Consider the following 19,522-nt stretch of genomic DNA (forward strand, 5'->3'; position numbering starts at 1 on the left):
AAGAATTCCCTGAGTTAGGGCCCTAGAAGAAAGAGGGGTCCAAGAGAGCTGGTCAGTATGCAAGTATCACTTCCTCCAAGCTCAAGATCAGTGTATCCCTATGAACAAGAAGGCAAGCAAAGGGGGCAGGAGACCTGCACGGATGAGCAGGGAGCTCCTGGAGAAGCTCAGACAGAAGGAAGTTTACAGCATGTGGAAAAAGGGACGGGCCACTTGGAAGAAATTTAGGGACACTATCAGAGTATGCAGGGATGCAACAAGGAAGGCCAAGGCCCAACTGGCATTAGATCTGGGAAGGAATGTCAAGAACAACAAGAAGGGTTTCTTCAAATACATCAGTAGAAAAAAAGGAAGACTGGGGAAAATATTGACCCACTGCTGAATGAGGCAGGTGCCCTGGTGACAAAGGATATGGAGAAGGCAGAGTTCCTGAATGCCTTTTTTGCTTCTGTATGTGAAATGTGTTCATCTGATTCGTGTCAATATGGAACAATGCCAGGGCCACATGGTATGATGAATGTGACCTTCTGTCTTACATACCCTTGTGTAACCAAAAGTCTAAGAAAAACAGAGTGGTTAATGTATATAGTTCTTGTATCTTGCAAAGGAATAGTCCAGCAATTTGTGTCAATAAGGGATAAAAGAACAAAGGGGTTTCAGAATAACTGCTAGCTATTATGATTATTGCATGGGACACTACGCAAGTCTTTGATCTGGCCAAGAGATTAAGGAGAAAGGGAAAGCTGAAGGATGACTAAAAGACAAAGCTTGCAGGGGACGCTGCACAAGTCTCTGACATCCAGCCAAGATGGACAAAGGAGAAGGACAAGAAAAAAAGCCTGGGAGGAAGACTACGAGCCTTCAGCATGAGAGACCCCCGAGGGACCACCGGAGACTGATACGCATGCACCAGTAGGAGGGTTCGGATTCTGGAAACTAATTACAATAACTCTGCCTTTTCTAGAAGTAATAATGAATATGTAGGAGCCTAGGAGCATAAAAACCAGCCACCTGATGTAACTTGTGTGCGTCTTGGTGGAGCAGAGACTGCCGGTGCACCCAGCGCTGTTTGCTTACCTCTATTCGTTTAATAAATTGTAAACTTTGATTGCAACCCTATTTGGGCCTTTGCCATTTATTACATGTATTTACTGCTAAGATCAGCCCTCAGGAATCTCAGATGCTGAAGACAAGAGAGGAAGTCCAGATAAAGGACGGCTTTCCCTTGGTCAAAGAAGATCAGGTCAGAGATCAGCTAAGCAAACTTGATATCCACAAATCCATTGGCCCTGATAAGAATGCACCCACGGGTGCTGAGGGAGCCGGCCAATATTAGCCTGATTAAATGTTGAGCCCAAAATGCAAGAACAGGTAGGCAATTTAAAGAATCATCCTAAACTAATAAACATTTAGAAGTGAAAAAAATCCCTTATGTTTTGTAACTGCACTGTAAGCAACTGTTTGTGGTACTGGGCATGTGCTGATTCTGCTTTTTATTTGTTTAAGAGGAAGGCCTGAACTGTTATTTAAATCCAAAAATGAAGAACCTGTCTGTATCCCAAAAATGGACAGTGAACAAGAAGGAATACAGATGAGTGTATGCAGTTCAGAATATGAGGGCAAAAAAACTGAAAATGATAAAAAGGTCATGGTAGCATTTATTCCTATAGTTGTTCTCTAGCTGTCTCCAAGATATATTCTTGCCACCTTTATGCAAATAACTTAATTCATCTCATCCTAAAAAAATATTAATAGAAGAAATATTCACTTATGCATAGAACTTAGTCAAACAATTTGTATGTAAAAAGGTTTTGACTTAAGCCATTTTTATTTAGCCAATGAAACCAGGTTTGTAGTACCTATTACAATTCATTAAAACTGTTCACAGGAAAAGGCCATGAGATGCCTGCTGTTTCTGATTATCAGAACAGAGCTAAAAGCTATCTACCTCTTCTGTTGCTCCCTTGGATGCTACAATTATCCTGGCCAATTGGACATGAAAAAGAACATCCATTCTTTCAGAAATCCGAAGCATAATCTACTAGCCTGGGTAACTACACTGCTTAAAAACACTGTAGACAGATTCAACTGTAACTGTTCATCGGACAGTTTGCTTAGCAGCAAAATGTCAAAAACGATCTCAGATAACTATTTCTTTTTTCTTTCCTGCCAAAGAAAAATAATTCTCATCCACAGACAGAAAAAAAAAATCTCCCCATAAATTATAGGTAGCCTCAAGCTAACTTCATGTAACAGGAACACCAAATAAGAATACTAACTGTTAAGCTCTAGATGTCTTCATGTCTTAATCTACAGTTATTTGCCTTCACGTTGTACGATACAGTAAGTGATTTGGAATCAGTGTAATAAGGCTACAATAGTGCCTTCATAAAGTTTTCACTTCTTGATGACAACTGCTATTCTGTTGCCATTCAAATTTAAGTTATATTGAAAAATCAAGGCTTATTAGCATTATTTTGACTGCATACTTAAACTATATTAAAATCATTTTTTTTATTTTTAATAGTTTGGCATTTAATTGGCACTTTTTTTTTTTTTACTAAGCTTAATTATAGGGCCATGTTTGCTTGCCTTTCAGACTGAAATGTCGCTCCACTAAAGTTTAACTAAACATGGAACAGAAGACTAAGTAAATTTACATTTTTGGACCTTGACAGTAAAATATTCATTTATCAGTGCAATGCTATGAATGGAAAAAGTAACCCCACTTTATTTACTTGATCAACTTTTACCTCCTAATAATTGCAAATATCGTTTAGTCATTATGAGTCATCCTATCCTTCCTTACCACCAGCAGGATGGTTAGCGTAATCAATTTTTTTTTCTTTACACACAGGACAGCTCCTATATCATGAACAAGGCACAGGCTTTTCTTGACTATCAAAAATATTTCTGACTTGAGTTTTGTGTTATTCATTCAAGGCTCCACAATAAGGGTATCAGAAGCCATGGCATAAAGATAAATAGGGACGTTAGTTTCCCACTGTGGGTACTAGTTACTAATATATAAAAGGATACATTTAAATCATACTATTAGTAAAAAAATCTCTACAGCGACGACAGAACCAACAGGCAGTAATTCCAATACCTACTTCAGGGCCTTAGTCTTCAGTATACACTGCTTTCCCTGCTTCTTCCATTTTCTGTTTTCTTGAATTCCCTTACCTGCCTGCTTTCCAACAATATGGCACAATTAGAGGTAACACGTCATGCTCTGTTTTATTTCTGGTAACACAACAGCTGAAGTCCCTTTCTGTGAAGCGCCAACCTGATCATCTTCCTGGATTCCCTGTAGCTTTGAGGATTACCAGAAAAGGGTGGACCATCTAATTAACACCTCTAAGCATTGTCTAACACAACCCCTTTTATAGTTGTGAAATCTCCCACACCTACAACTATTTTGCACATTTTTTTGCTCGTTTGTTAACAGTCCCCCATAAAAAAACACATCTCTAGATATTCTAAAATGACCTGCTTTATCAGTTCAGCCTACTTTTTCTGTGCATTTAATATCTATCCTTGAACAGTTATAAACAGACTGTTACAATGACATACAGAGTACCATGCCATGGAATCTCTTAGTGATAAATCATTTACCTTCAAATGAAGAATCATGAAAAAGTTATGCAGGACATCTCAAAGCAATTTTCAGTACTCTATGTGAACTAGAAGGTCTAAAAATAGTTTCAAAAATGTATTTAGATAGTGACTATTTAAGGGCAGATCAAGACTGCCTCTAAGAAGCACTTATTAGAGAGTTTATTGCATTTTTGAATACTTAAATACTTTATATTTATTTCATATATCCTTTCAATTATACAAGACTTAACTGTACCTGGCTGCGTCATGTATTTTAGCTACACCATTTGGCACAAGCTCTGCTTTTCTATTCCAGTATCAATGAAACAGAACTTCTTCCTCTATTTTAATTTTTAGTCTATTTCTTTGCAAGGCAAAGGAAGCATTGATGCTACATGGTTATAATTTAATGAGGATGAGAAAATGGAGGTAGTGAGGAGGAATCATGACAACTGCTGTTCTTTAACATAGTAAGAGAAAACCTTTGGAAGCATAGCTGGGTAAACCCTTAGATAGAACAATCAGTGATCCTTCAGTAATGTCTGATTAAATGTTTACTAAGCCCATCAATAAGAATTTGGACATACAACAAACTGAAAACAAGTAACACATTGAGGTATCCTTAGAAAATAAAATTAGTAATCTTTTTCTTCCTTTCTTTCCTAGGACTTCTTCTTCCAATCCTTCTGCTGAGATAAATGCAGGGATGCCACTGAAATTGGAAAAAAATTTGTTCTCCTATCTGGCTTTCCCTGAATTCATTTTACTTGTGCAGGAAAATGGGAGTCTCTGTCTGCAGGGTAAGCAGGCTGGTTGCTGCTGACAACAGCACACTACAGCTGCTGTTAGCAGAAAGCAGGATCCATGAATCCAGTTATTCAGCTGTACTCAAATGGCTGATGATTGCCTATGCAAGACCTTAAAGAACTTTTCATACTTGATTTGATAAAGTCATTCTACTTTTACTTCTGTCCAAAACTATTTGAAACTCTAATAAACTTACTTAATATAGGCAGAGCTAATTCCAGATTCAAAAGTAGTGCTCAAGAATTTTTATGTGAATTTGGGAGCAAAGTGATGATTATTCTTCTTCCATTTCAGTGCCCAAAAAGTTAGAATAAGGACTAGGTGTATGAAATAAAAAATGAGAGTAAGAAAGATGTCAGATCTGGGACATGAATTATTGTTACCTGCATTTTATAAAGAACTGTTGTTCTCACTAAGTCCTTTAATTGAATGATAATGTGTGTTAATAATAATCTGTGAGTTTGAATTAACATATTTAGATTATTCACAAGTATTTTGACTATATTTTGGTTGCGTCTCTTTTTTTTTTTCCAAAGCAGAAAATGGCTTCTGGTGTGCTTTCAGCTAAAAAAAGAACTTGGCCTCATCATGATTATGGGGTGAAGACAAAATGCAAAGAGAAGGGAGTTGTGACTCTTCCACACAAGCAAACCCTGTGCTAATTTCTGGTTTTGTAATTTGGGATACCCCACAGCTATATATACTCCTGAAAGCTTTTCTCAACTACACCATTTACCTCAGCTAGGCTCTCTATCATTTCAAGTTCCCTGCTATTTCAGATGTAGAATCCCTCTACCCCACACTACCACACCAAAGTTCCAATTTTGAGGATGTACATTCTATTGTTACTTGAATGTGTAGGAAATGACAAAAGGAAGAAATTCTGTTTTTCATTATTTGTTTTTGACTATACCCAGAACTCATTTTTAATAACTCTGAGTCATTATTCAGAGTACAGCATTTGCCTTGTAGACTCATAAATACTTCCTACACCTACAATTTCAGTCAAATAAAAATTCTAATGTAGTAAATACTATTGTAAGCTTCTCTACTGTAGTTTGCTCAAACTGTATAATGATGAAAAGTTCAGGTATGGCACTAAGAATACAGAATTCTGATTTAAGTAAGCCGTGAAATACTCTGGGGAAGGTACTTTAGGAAGTGATTTGATGGTTGTCATGTAGCCAGGATTAGAATAACTATAAGACAGCTGTATGTATTCCACAGACTTCACTTACACTGCGATCAAGTTAGTATGCTGGTGGCATATAATGTAGAATCAGAGCAGGAACCTTTTGAATCGACACAAATCCAATAGTGGATAAAACCAAAAATCACTACGCAGTATGTAATATCAGAATCTGTGTCATTTTCTCACCTTTTCAGGAGAGCTGCAGAAGTGAACTTGCTCAGTAGAGTGTGGCTGCATGATCCAGCTGCTATCAAGGAAGCCTGTTACGCTGACATTTAAGAACTATCCAAAAAACATCTGAAAGAGGAAGAGAAACCATTGCAATATCAACCTATTGAAAAAATAACAGTAAGCCTTACTTCTTCTGCATCGTTAGTATAGAATAAACGATGCAGGGATGAGGATGATCCAAATGAAAGATTTACTAACATAGTGTAAATAAAATATTCTGCTTAGTTTAATTTGGTTGTCCAGGTTTCCCTGTAATGTTACTTGCTACCTTGCAGTGCAATTGCTAGAAAACATCTCCTGGGCATTGGGGTTCCAAAGCAGCAACACCAGGGCCATGCATAGGATCCTAACATAGAATCTAAGTTCCTCTCTATAAAGAGAAAGCTAAAGCACTATTTAACACTCACCATCTAGCAATACGAAATTCCAGAAGGAAAACAAAAAGCTTGCAGAGCAGAAACACACAGCTTTTCAATATCCTGAATACCACATATCTCACAGCAAGAGATGGCATAGTGCTCAAACTTCTGAATTAAGTTGCAAGCATTTAGCTCCTTGTATTAAAAAACTCTTGAGAAACTTTCCTTTAATGGTCGTTACCAAAATCATAAGTTTACTTATACACTGAAAAAAAACAACACACTTCTTTTGACAAGGAGCTACATAGAAATAGTTTGGAAATACTGTGTCAGTTCATTTGTAAGGTAAATAATGACACTCTGCTTCATAATTATCTGAAGAGCCCCGCAGAGACATTGGTATGTCTTTGATTTACCCTCGCTACAAGAAGGACATCGAGGTGCTTGAAAGAGTCCAGAGAAGGGCAATGAAGCTGGTGAGGGGCCTGGAGAACAAGTCCTACGAGGAACAGCTGAGGGAGCTGGGCTTGTTCAGCCTGGAGAAAAGGAGGCTCAGGGGCGACCTTATTGCTCTCTACAGATACCTCAAAGGAGGCTGTAGCGAGGTGGGGGTTGGTCTGTTCTCCCACGTGCCTGGTGACAGGACAAGGGGGAATGGGCTTAAGCTGCGCCAGGGGAGTTTTAGGTTGGATGTTAGGAAGAACTTCTTTACAGAAAGGCTTGTTATACATTGGAACAGGCTGCCCAGGGAAGTGGTGGAGTCACCATCCCTGGAGGTATTTAAAAGACGTTTAGACGTAGAGCTTAGGGATATGGTTTAATGGAGGACTGTTAGTGTTAGGTCAGAGGTTGGACTCGATGATCTTGAGGTCTCTTCCAACCTAGAAATTCTGTTATTCTGTGATTTATGTCTGATGCCTTTTTGAAATGCAGCTGCAATCGGGCTACAGCATTTTTTTGCAGTGCTTTGCTTTTCATTAGGAAGGTGGCGTCCTGACTTCATTTGGTTGCTTTTATGTATGTTTTATCTTCTGAATCTCGGTGACAGGGAGGAAGGGTGCACGGGGACAGGGCACAGCTTTCAGGACTTTCTCCAAGACCTTAACAACTGTATCACTTCTTTGTCTCTAATTATGCCCGCAAAAATACAGAAGAACTGCAGGATCTTAGCCTTTTGTTAAAAATAAATAAATAATAAAAAAATGTTGAACCCTCCATCCCAAGCAAAAGGCGCAAGCCACCCCCCGACAACAACACCCCAGCGAAGGGGGGGTCACCCGAGCACGGCGCCCAGCGGGGCGGGAGGAGGCAGCGACCTCCAGCGCCTCTCCCCACAGCGGGGCCGTGTCCCCAGGGGGCAGCACCACCCAGCCCCGCGCCCCGCGCCTACAACTCCCGGCGTGCAGCAGGAGCAGAGCCTCGCCCCAAAGGCCGCGGGGAGGACCGGGAAGGGCGCTCGGTCCCCCGCGGGGCGGGGCGCGGCGGCGGGGCCCTCCCGCGCCCAGGGGCGGGGAGCGCGGCTCGGCCCCGCCCGCGGCGCCCGGCGGAGCTGTTCAGCGCCCGGTGCTGAGCCTGAGCCTGCCCCCGGCGCACGGAGCCTCCGGCGCCGCTCCCTGCCCGCCGCTCGCATGGCTCCGGGGCTTTGAGCTCCCCGCCCGCCCGCCGTGGATGCTGCAGCTGCAGGCGGCCCCGGCTCCGCGGCAGGTAAAGCTCCCGTCCTCCTCCTCCCCGCCCAGCCCCAGCCCCGCGAGGGGAGCACGAGGAACAAAGCGGGGCAGAGCGCCTGCTGCTGAAGGAGTTTCGGGATTTTAATTGCCGGGAGGTGGGGAAGGGAAAGGGCTGGTTGATCGCAAAGAGCTCTGCCTCGTTGTTCAGGGAGAAAAGGGAGGCGTGATGCTGCCCCGGGAATCGTGTTCTCGTGGTTCAGCAGGGTTTGGCGTACAGGTAGTGCTATAGGCAAGACTGCAAAATGGTTTCCTTGAATACCCTCCTTAGCTGTGGTGCTCGGATGGGTTTTGCACAGCAGTAATTTCTTGCTCCTTTCTGTATGGATTACTACTGCCCCAGCAGAGCCGGGGCGCACAGCTGAAGGTTAGAGACAGAGCAGCGTGGAGAGGGGTCCTGTGGCAGAAGTGGGAGGAAAAAATGCCTCTGTATTTAAGGCCAAATGACAAGTTACATCCTAAATTAAGTCAGTTACAGCCAAGCATGGTGCTGCTATGCCTGATGCTCCAGGCTTCCTCTTAGTGCTGGGTGATGAGTAAGGACTGGAGCAAGCAGATTAAACATGCACAATCAAGCAGCAAGTGTTCTCAGCTGTGCCTATGTGGAGTAGCTTCCCTTGTCAGTGGAGTGGTGAGTATTTCTTAACTACCCAAGGACCGCGTGTCTTACTCTAGAGCAGGCTGCAGTTGTATTTGTTGTTGTATTTTTTGTGCTGGTAACTGACCAGCTTAAAGTGTTTAAGTGGCATGGGAAAGGAGAGGCTGGAAAAAGAACAGTCGGCATTCTTCTCAGGTGTAGATGGTAAGAAAGAAGTTTAACCTGGGAGATCTAAGGAACCTGCATAGGTTGTGCTGATTTCAACAAGAAACCAGGGAATCAAACTAAGGTAAAAAAACTACTTCCTTTAGAGAACCAAATGCAATCTAATTGGCATATTCTGCACGTTTTACTTCTGCCCTGTATCAAGAATTTCTTTGTTTAAGGTAACCACTGCTCCTCACATTACCATATCAGGTATTAAACCAGAAAGGAATTGCTGGGTTCAGTAAGGCAGGGATTTAAAAGCAAGTTGATGAGACATCAGTTCCCATGTTAAAGATTTTCTCAGTCTGGATTGAAACTTAACACTTCTCATTTTTCATTACTTTTCCTTGAATTAATGATTTTAATAGGTCCAGGTGTGTAATTAATTTTCAGGAGATAATGCATTTGATTCATCTTATCTAGGCTGCAGTTTCAATTTTTGTGCTTTATCTTACTAAGAAGATTTGAACAGATTGGGTACTATCTCTCAGTCCTCACATATCCAGAAAAACTCTCCTCCCAGTAAGAATCCTGGATACGCAGGGCAGAACATCAGGCCCTTAAAGGTAGCCTTTCAAGTTAACAATTACAACAGCACATTACTGTAAAAATAAAAAATCAATTTGTGCTTATGACAAGGCAGGCTTCCCCCCAGCAGAAATAAAATGTTTCCTGACATGGCTCCTCCCTACTTCTGGCTTTTAGTCTCAGTGCCACAGAAGCCTCAGAGCATGTGATCAGCTATATGTGACTTAAGCTATGCTATTGATTTTTTCTTACAATGAACGATTACTATGGAGTGACAAGTCAACCATTTTGATGTTAACAGATCTAGCTCTGTTCAGTGCTGGTAACCATAGCACACAGCCTAACCCACTCTGCACACCTCACTGTAGCAGCTTGCTTTAAATTAAAGGACACAAACCTTAAAATAGATTCTCTTTTTGGGTAGGAATGAAAGAGGCTTAATACTAGAATGGCACTGTAGACATTTCAGTTGCTGCCTGCAATAGTCTTTGAGGAGCCACTGAAATCTCAGAGGGGCTAAGCTGCATGCTCTGACCACACCCCTACATTGCCATAATTCATAAACCGAGACTGCTTGCTGCCACATCGGTATTTGTACCTGGTCAGTTAGGACAAAGACAAAGCTCTTTTGTGCTAATAAAGCTCGTACAGCATGCCTTTAATAAGATCTATGATCTTAGTCTTCAAGATATTTTAAAAAGGACATTTCTGTTATCCCAACATTACTTATACTAAAGGCTATTGCAATTAGAACATTTTTTAATTGCTTACACAGCAGCTTGGACAATAAAGTAGTATTTTTCTAACATAGATCCACAGCGACTTTTGCTGTCCAGTTATCATGCATTCAGCACAGTACAATAAATCTCAAGTTGCAAGCTCTTCATGGAAATGTTTTCCTCTATAGTAGACTGCTGAAGTCATGGAAATATTTCCATTACACTTAAGCAAAAGTCTATTTTTCAGAAAGACTTGTGCAAAAAAAGTATTTGAGAGCCACTGCTATGATCCCACTATGCAGCAAGACTTTTTTAAAAATCAAAATCCTTATAAGCATAATTGGTATAAAAATGCTAAAGTTAAAAATCAACATGTCATTGAAAAGCAGAGTAACATTTTTTCCTGCTAATTATATGTGGGAGTGAAGAGACATACTTTCATGAAAGAGAGCCCAAGTACCCTACATCACAATAAAATCTTTTAACATGCTGTTTTGTTCCCTGGATTGCGGCCGAGATTATCTATGTACTTTATAGAACCTAAAGAAAAAAAATGTACTGTATAGTGCCAGTTTTCTGCTCAAATTCTAGCAATGTTTTCTATTACCTATAACTAATTGTACCTATCCCCATGAATGGCATTAAATTGTTGGTATGATGCCCCCAACTCTGCTCTTTGAAAGCTATTTAAACACACAGTGCATTAATGTCACTGAACTGCTTTATCTTAAGAGGGTCTGCAAGCTTTAAGCAAGTCACCAGGATTATGCCTTTCAAATAGCAAGTAATGGTCTCAGTAATTTTTGAAGGTATAGCTCCTAACTTGAAGACTTACCTGTGGATTCTAAATATTTGTAGTAAATTTTCCACAACACTCAACAGTAAAGAAAATTACATCTGTTCTCCAAGCATGACTGCTATAATCATGTACTTTTATGTACTGCAGTTCAAAGTCACTGTAAAAAAACCTGTGAAAACAGACTACAGTTGAACTGTGACACTGTGCAGAGGAACAGTCCAAGGTGACTACATAATGCTGGCAAGATTTTGCACGGGAATACTCATTTCCATTTTATTTTGAATTACACAAAAAGTTTGAGCATTAGCTTGCAGACAAGTATCCACGCTGAATTGCAGTCAAGAAGAAAATGTTGTACTCACTAAGTTCTACTGAACTTTTTTTCTAGTACTTGGGGTGGGAGTAAGGAAACAAAGCTGGGTTAGAGGACAAGCCCTGCATGTTACAGTTGTATTTATCCAAGTCACCAGACTTCAGCAATTCCTGACTTAGTCATGACAGTGCTGCCCTTTGATGGCCATCCTGTCATGGTCACCACAGCAGCAGGCAGAATGCTGCCATACCTTAATAAGAGGATGTTTGCTGGTCACTTTAAGCAGGAAGAGATAGCTTCATGATTACAGAGAATCTCAGTGAAGATGAAGGAGACTGAGAAATTTCTCAGTCTTGATTCTTGTGCTACAAGTCTGAGGTTTAGCAAGTATATTTGAAGAACTCAAAGGAAGCACTCGTGTGTGAACTGAGCCCTATCTCCTCACTGGGAATGGATGCCTGGGCAGCATGCCTGCTGCTCCTGTCTGTACGATTATTCCCTCTGGCTGCTGGCCTACTGAGCTTCAGGTTAAATGGCACTTCATAGTTTATGCTCTCCATTCACCTGCTATTCTACAGCTAGCATAGATGTGCTTGGACGAGCATCAGTTCATAAGAACTGCATGAAATAGAAACCCAAAGGATGACAGAATAAGCCATTTCATTTTGAGACTTGTCTGATACTGATATCAAAGAGTTAGAATTTTGTTTTAAACTCCTGCTACTCAAGCAAATTTGCCCCTCTCCCCCCCAGTTTTCCTTAAACAATACAACTTGACAAAGTTTGCAAATACAGCCATCTTAAGCACCCCAATGAAACATACAGGACTGAAATCTTTAAAGCTTTTGAAACAGTTGTAGTTCTCATTAGCTTCAGTTTGAAATAGTTACACAGTCCTCTACAGATTTGGACCCAAGATCTCTCTCATATTACAACCAGAAGATCCATCCATTAATCTTCCACCCCTTGGAAGTTTAACCTCAGCCTGTCTGCTTATTTTTTTGCCTGTATACAGGGACTATTCTTGCATAGATTTGCAGGTAGACAGCAACTCAGTTGACATTTTTTGTTATTTTTGCTTTGGAAGTGCATTCATTTACGGCACCTCAAATACAGAGCAGGCAAACATTTATCTGGCATTCTTAAAATGTGGGGAAACTGAGAAGTGCCCTACCATCACAACTTCTATGTTACCTTGCACTTTAGAAACTAGCATGTGACCTATGAAAGAGCTCTACCATAGAACAAGACATGTCTTGTAAGACTATACAGTTTTGAGGTCATCCAAAATGCATATACTTCAAATAATTAAAAGCATATGTAATCCAGTGATACATTGCCAGAGAACAGGCTGCAGTTGGACAACATAAGCCAGGAGATTCTGACTTAAATATGAAGAACATCAAGGCTTAGACTTGTATCACTGTCTCATAGGAAATATACCACAAGAAGTACTACAAACAAGTTCAGCACAAGCTTCACAGAGCACATCCTAAGCATTGCTTTGGGTAGCTAGGCATTGTCTTGAAAAAATACACTTAGGGAACGGTTTAGCAGGTGATTACCATACAGTGACACCACTTCCCCTCTACTCCAAAATCCTTTGTTACTAAAGGACATCAACTTGAACAGTATTCTATTACTGTTTGAACTATGAAGTGATGCAACATACACAGCTCCTTACATCTGAAATAATAAATGCAAGACAAGTACAAGACAACTATTTTCTCTGTAGTACTTGACTTCTGTCAACTACTGTAACTCAAGCACAATCTATTTTGGTATTAACAATAGCAAAAATAACCTCAAAAGTGACAAGCCATATCTGCCACTTGAAAGTATACAAGCTTTTAATATATTTAAAACTTGACTCAGGGTGAAGAGATAGCATCACAGGATTCCATCTGTCCCTTGACTATTTCTAAACAGGTTAACATTTGATTCCCCCTTCTACACGCTGACAAAGGAACAGTTTGCTGCTAATATTAGAAATGTACAGTTCCTTCTATTCCTTAAGATGAAGTTTGCTTCCAAAAATCACGTTTCAGAACCAAGTCTTACTTGTCTCTTTGGTTTTTAAGCTGTCAGTGGGAAAAGGGCCCACTTTAATGCTTCTTGAGAGAAAAGGAAGCGTTGTGGAGCAGGTGGTAAAATCCAGTGGTAGAAGAGAATAACAAATGAAGTCTACATAAGAATGAAGGGGAAAGCTGCTTGGTGCCTGGGAAGCTTAGAAATTAAGAGCAAAATAAAGGAGAAAATACAGGACAAATGGGAACGCAGGACTCTAAATGAGACAAATCAAGACAGAACAGAGGGTAAATAGGGAGTTAAGTTTGCAAGGACTAAAGATCCTGCGTGGTCCATAATCAAGATGATCCTCGCTGTACAAAGACCATGTCTGACCCCCTATTGCTAAACTCCAACACATGCACATACCTGTGGAGGAATGTGAAATCTTTCCCCATTGAAGCATCATAGCACATTATACCCCAGGCCAAAAGTGAAAGACTATTCAGCTGGAGCATAGCAGCATTTAATTAGGCAAAAAGTATATTTAACTCAGGAGACTGGTTTGAACTCCACTACTCTCATGTGCCTTACTTTGCACTGTACCATAGGAAGGTGCAAAGGTTGTCATCAGAAAGGTACTGACCCTGCATCAAAATAACTTGGATAACTAAGAAAAACCTAATCATTTTTCCTCCTAATATTTTAAGTCACCATTACCATGTTACAATAGTATTACGGTTAACCCCCAGCCTTTCAAATCAGACTTTCACATAACAGTTGAATCCATGAGTGACCCTAGCCTTCCTTATCTCTTCAATTGTCCATCTGATCACAAGTAAGAATGGCCAATGCAGTTGTTCCAGAGACAATGTGGTTCACTGAGCGGGCACCCAACTCAATGTCCCCAGTACATTTTCTAACTTGCTGTGCACCTCTGGAAAGACACTTCAAGCTCTAGCTACTCACTATTACCAAAGTAACTTCTACTCCAGTCAACAGCACAAGTCCCCAGCTGGCCGAGTTAAGCCCCACAGAGCCTTATGTTGTATCATCAAATAAATAAATGGCAAATAAAGGGTCATGAATCCCACTGCATTGCTGGACCCTTGCTCCATTTCCTCCCTGCTGTTACCTCCTTTATAGGGAATGTACATTATTTATTAAACTGTCAAGACTAATGATATTAATTCCTTTCATCAACTTTAACTAGGTCAATATTTTGTCTACTTTTTGACCCCAGATGATCATTAATCAAGTGACCTTTTACAACATTTAAAACTTCTTTTAATATAGGTTTTTAGGTTAGACTTCAGTAGCTTATCTAATAAGACAAAGTATGATTCATTGAACTTATCTGTTGAGGAAACTTCCCAGCAAGAGTGGTTAAGAGTTTTATTGCTATTACCTTATATTTCACAAAGAAGTTTCCTTATTCCTTTGAAGCTAATTTCACACAGAGCCAGAAACCCAGAGATGAGAGTAGAAGAGACTTCTTATCAAGATGCAACTACCAGAGTACCACAACATGCACATTGTAAAGTCACTGTAAATTCATAGTGTAGCCTAATACTAGAGAACAGCTAGCCATCAGTTGTATCAATGTAGTTTTATGTTTACACCAATGCAGGGTAAATCTTTGACACAGTACATCAGAAGTCAAGTCAATACTAAGTTCTTAAGTTAATTGACACACCTGCTCTGGGTTTGGGATCTACATTTCATTCATTGTCTGAACTTCACTTCAGCCATTTCTATAGACTAAAACAAAAAAAAAAAACTAATGGAGTGTTCAGTATTTGATCTTTAGAATACACCTTCTGAAAAAGTACTGGTAGCTTGTAACACTTGTTCCTAAAACAGAAAGATGTCTGAACAGCATGATCACTAGTGCCTGCTGATCTTCTACCTCTTTGAAATGCCTCTTGAAAGGAGTATACTGTTTCACCATAGGAAGCCATTTTCTTCCCCTTATTCTGCTTTTCTTCCCTAAAGGCTGGTAAGAGTCAGCCTTTCACCTGGCTAGAAATTAATGAAGTTTCAATGACAGAAGGGAGCAAATGCAAGGACTCAATATATATCTGAATCATGGCTTTTGACACTACCGTTCACCTTCATTGAGTAGTTGTTAAGTATTAAGCAGAGAATAAGATTCAGTGTCACTATGAACCAAACTTCTGTATGCTTCAAGTGTGCCTAAATTAACTAGTACAGCCTATATGCAAACAGTGAATCTGCATGCTTCTTTTTGTTGAGTACCCTACCCGAAGTCAGAAGTCTGATTCCAGTTTCTTGCACTTGAGAACACTGCCCTCAAAAAGTTATCCTTCAAATTTTAACTGCTTGTCTTTTACAGTTTGCATTTTCCCCACATTTATGCAGTATTACATATCCTTAGGATACTTATAACATGCTGTAATATAATGTAGGAGACTTTGTTATTACACAAGTTACTGTCTTATGTACCTCTGAGCACTGCATCCATGTCCAAAGTCGGAAGATTTTTTACCCATACCAAGTCACCTTATGAAATAGCAAAAAATTGAGATGACATGAACATTTGCAGTGTCTAGACCAATCTTGCTATAACTGTTTATATCTACACATCTTCCATACCTTAGTTGTCCTTTATCACAAATTTTGAAGAGCTTCCTATCACATCATGTATCTGAATAACCCAATGTGTACCTTTCCATATCTACATGCAAACCGAAGCTGAAGATAAGCAGACAGAGTTCTTCCTCCCTCCCCACAACATCAGCAAGAATTCCAATTATTTATGAGGGTAAGATTTTTGATTGTTTCTACAGATAACATTTTCTTGACTTTTCCAAGAAAACTGCTTGATAGTAAGCCTGCATTTAGTTCACATTTATCATCACTATCCAATCAACATGAAAGTTTTCTAGTTGTTATGTACCAATTACTACTATTAACCAAAGAAATTGCGGTTAACATCAAAATAAGCCACAGTTTATAAACACTCAGGTCTGAATTTCGAGAGCTTGTATACATGAAGATGTTAAGATTTGTTTTGGTCATGCATTAAGTTCACCTAAATTGAGAGCATTTTTTCCAGATCTACAGAATTAGAGTAAGTCACATAAAACTGTTATAGAACTATTAAAGAAATCCATATCTGAACCAGTCTTTTATTGAATTACTTTATGCTTTTGAAGGAAACATGGACCACAGCTTTGCAATAGTTTCAGTCACAGGTCTGCTTCCAAACAGTGTAACCAACTCGGCTCAGTGAGTTAGCCTAGAAAACCAATTCCTCTTTCATTAAAGAACAAAGTAGTAAAACAACCAAAACTTGTGCTGAAATAAAACTGTTACTTTGTTCTTTACCACTTACACTACACTTCCAGTACAGTGAAAGGAATTCACTTTTAACCAGAATAACTTGCTTTAATCTTTGTCAAAAATAGTCACTTTACTCCAATTACCCATTCCAATATTCAGAAAGGTGTGGTGGAAAGAGGGCTAACAAAAAAACCAACAACACATAAAATCCTTTAATGTCACCAAAAAGCAGCTAATAGAAAGATGCCTGATCCCACTCCTCAGCAAATAGTACAACTTTGTCTTTTCTTTACTTTTCGAGATGGAAAAGAGACAGTATAACCCTACCAGGGAAGAGATCTACGAGTTCAAAAGAATTAGCAGCTAGCAGTTGAGTGGTTGTAGTTTTCCTTATAGACTACTCCACCATTCACATATTGCTAAGCAAAATTGTTTGTTGTTGCTATTGGAAGTGGTAATAAAATCTTAATGAAAAATAAGTGAAGAGAAGATACATTAAAATATGAGTGCACCTTAAAACATTTCAAAATTTCAGAGGCTGGAAGAAAAACAACTTAGTTCCTGGCCCCTCTGCACAGTTACGTGAAATCCATACTGCTTTGCCACACAGATGAGAGAACAGTTTCAGAACAACTTCTACAGGAGTGTCTAATCCAACACAAAGCTGAATGCTACCACAGATGACTGTACCAGCAGCAGGGCAAGACAGGGAGACTCTAGACAACAGATAGGATGCTCTTATGCAAGCTAAGAAACTGGCAGAGACCAGTGAAGAAAGATAAGAATCTTGATCATTTAAAATTTCTCTGCGCGCTGGGATATGCCAGCAAACCTAGTCTAAGGTTAAAGACAAATTTAATGGGAGCAACATAGTTAAGTATTATGTCCTCTTATCACTGAGAGTGAGAGGAACGAAGCACACAGGTCATGCTGTGCCTTCCTTAGGGCCTGAGACAGAAAAGAAACCCTGACAATTAGCACCTGTAATTCAATCCTGAGCATAAAGACAAATGTTTGCTGTATACACACCAGAGATGAAAATTCTCACTGGCCAAAGGATGCACACACCCATCACTTTTTTGTAATAACAGGTAAAGCTCAGAGCTTTGTTTCATCTTTTAACACAGAAGTTAAAGATGACAATATAATCCAAAAATAGCACTCCATTGTTTCTAAATCTGGGGAAACTTTTCTTATGCCCACACCAAAGGTGGAAAAATTACTGAAAAGAGGCCTGTCCTGATAAGGTGCAATTATGCAGATTACTTCAGTTGCTGCCAGGGTACCAGGGTATCAGCTATGTGATAAGCATTCCTTTGCAAGAACGATGTACAATAGAAGTGAAGCATGAGAAGTTGACTACCACAGACTGGCAGACAATTCCAAATCCAGACTGCTGCAAATGGACGGGCATATCTTAGGTATGAAATGATTTTTATTCACCACAAGGGCACTGAATTAGTCATTTCAGGTTCTTGTCAATCTTCAGATAACGCAAGTAACAGAAATAATTGGAACTTTTTAAAAGCCTGTCTTCTCATCACTCCTCAGAACCTCCAGCCTTTTACTGCCCTATTATAGCTGTTCACCACAAAACAGAAACATAATCAAGATAAGGTGAAAAGGTACAGGCATAGCTAAGTCTTTACTGAACAGAAGTACATTGAAACTGTTACTGAAAGTTCCTCCAACAGCACACAAGCTGATAATGCACACAAATATAGCACCTAATACATTACTCTGCATTTTGCTCCTTCACTCATGTGTCCTATAGGTACAGAACGCTACCTTGCCAAATCGCTAAGGCAGCATGACATATTCCTCCACATTAACCTATACTTATACTTACCAGCTTTCCCATAGTCTCTGAAAGTAGTGTGTTACAGTTATTAAGAGTTCTTCTGGCAGCTGTACTTGTGGCAGATTGAGAGGCATGGACTCTGATGTGCAGGACCAAAATCCAAATTTATTAGGCAAGTATGCTGCTTATGTACACTAGGCACAGAGGCCGGTAATTTTCTGCTTGTCCTTGCAGCAGGTTTCCCAGTACTCCTCCTTCTCCTTCTTATCTCATACATAACTTCTCTTTACACTTCCCATGGCTTTTGTCCCACGGTTAACTCTTCGTATGCTTCAGTCCCTACACCTAACTTTTTACTTCCTTGCAGTAGAAAGTACGTTCTCAACGAAAGCTTGAGGGCAGCATTCCATGTTATTGCCTCCTCCAACAGCTAAAGGCAACAAGTCCCCAAAATCCTGTGCTTTCTGTAGAGCAAGCCCGCACTGAGGAGTGCTGGGAAGCAATCTTCCAGCTGTGCTCCATCGCTTCAACACATACCACCTACTTGTTTTTGTCACCACCCCCACAGTAATGATGCACAATTTCATTACTTCACAGTGGTCCTTCAAGTTTAGTTTATACATTGACCATGCAGAATTTACATACCAAATAACACCCTCAAAGAAAAAGCAAAAAACAGTCCTAAAGGAAAACAGCAACAAAAATCTAGGCTTCCATTCAGCCCTACTACCTCCCTCAAGTCTTAATGCTTTCCACTATTATTTTCCCTCATGCAAGCAAGTTTCAAGCATCACAACAAAATGGAGTTTTTAATTTCTGTAAATAACTTTCCATTACATCTATTTACTCCTTCATTTGGTGGTCTGCTAGCAGCTCCTGAGTACCTACAACTCCTAAAAGGGATCTATTATGTAGCCACAAAGAAAGGTTTCCTCTGTGCAGTCAGGTTTTCAAACATATGCATGGCTTTCCCAAAGCCCAGAAAATCCTGACAGATGGAAGAACCAGTAGACAGCTTCATCCCTGGAAAGGCTACACATTAACTCTGTCAAGCAGAGATTATATTTCAGATTCCATAATCTGCTTCTGAATAGCTACTTCTGGCAATGCTATAGGGCCCAGCTCCATGTGTCTCCATTCAGACCTTACCGATACAGTCTCTGCACCTGTGCCACAACAGAATTTCCATCATATAATTTCAACAGAATATGAAAAGTTACTTGACCTAACTTCTTACTGAACCCATTATAATTAAATAGAACAGCCTCGTTTTAGTAAGTGTGAAAAAGATTAATAGGCTCTATGCAGTGATTTTTCTATTACCTTAGGAT

The 19,522-nt window shown here is 39.9% G+C and overlaps 1 protein-coding gene across 1 annotated transcript in view; it reads left to right on the forward strand.

The window, feature by feature from the left end:
- The first annotated feature begins 7,872 nt into the window (after positions 1 to 7,872).
- Positions 7,873 to 19,522, forward strand: part of SMPD3 (sphingomyelin phosphodiesterase 3) — a 120,135-nt gene continuing 108,485 nt past the window's right edge. The window contains exon 1 of the mRNA XM_032195471.1: positions 7,873 to 7,893. The gene's annotated coding sequence lies outside the window, so the exon portion shown is untranslated. The remainder of the gene's footprint in view (positions 7,894 to 19,522) is intronic.

The sequence above is a fragment of the Aythya fuligula genome, chromosome 12 (assembly GCF_009819795.1).
Source record: "Aythya fuligula isolate bAytFul2 chromosome 12, bAytFul2.pri, whole genome shotgun sequence".
NCBI lineage: Eukaryota > Metazoa > Chordata > Aves > Anseriformes > Anatidae > Aythya > Aythya fuligula.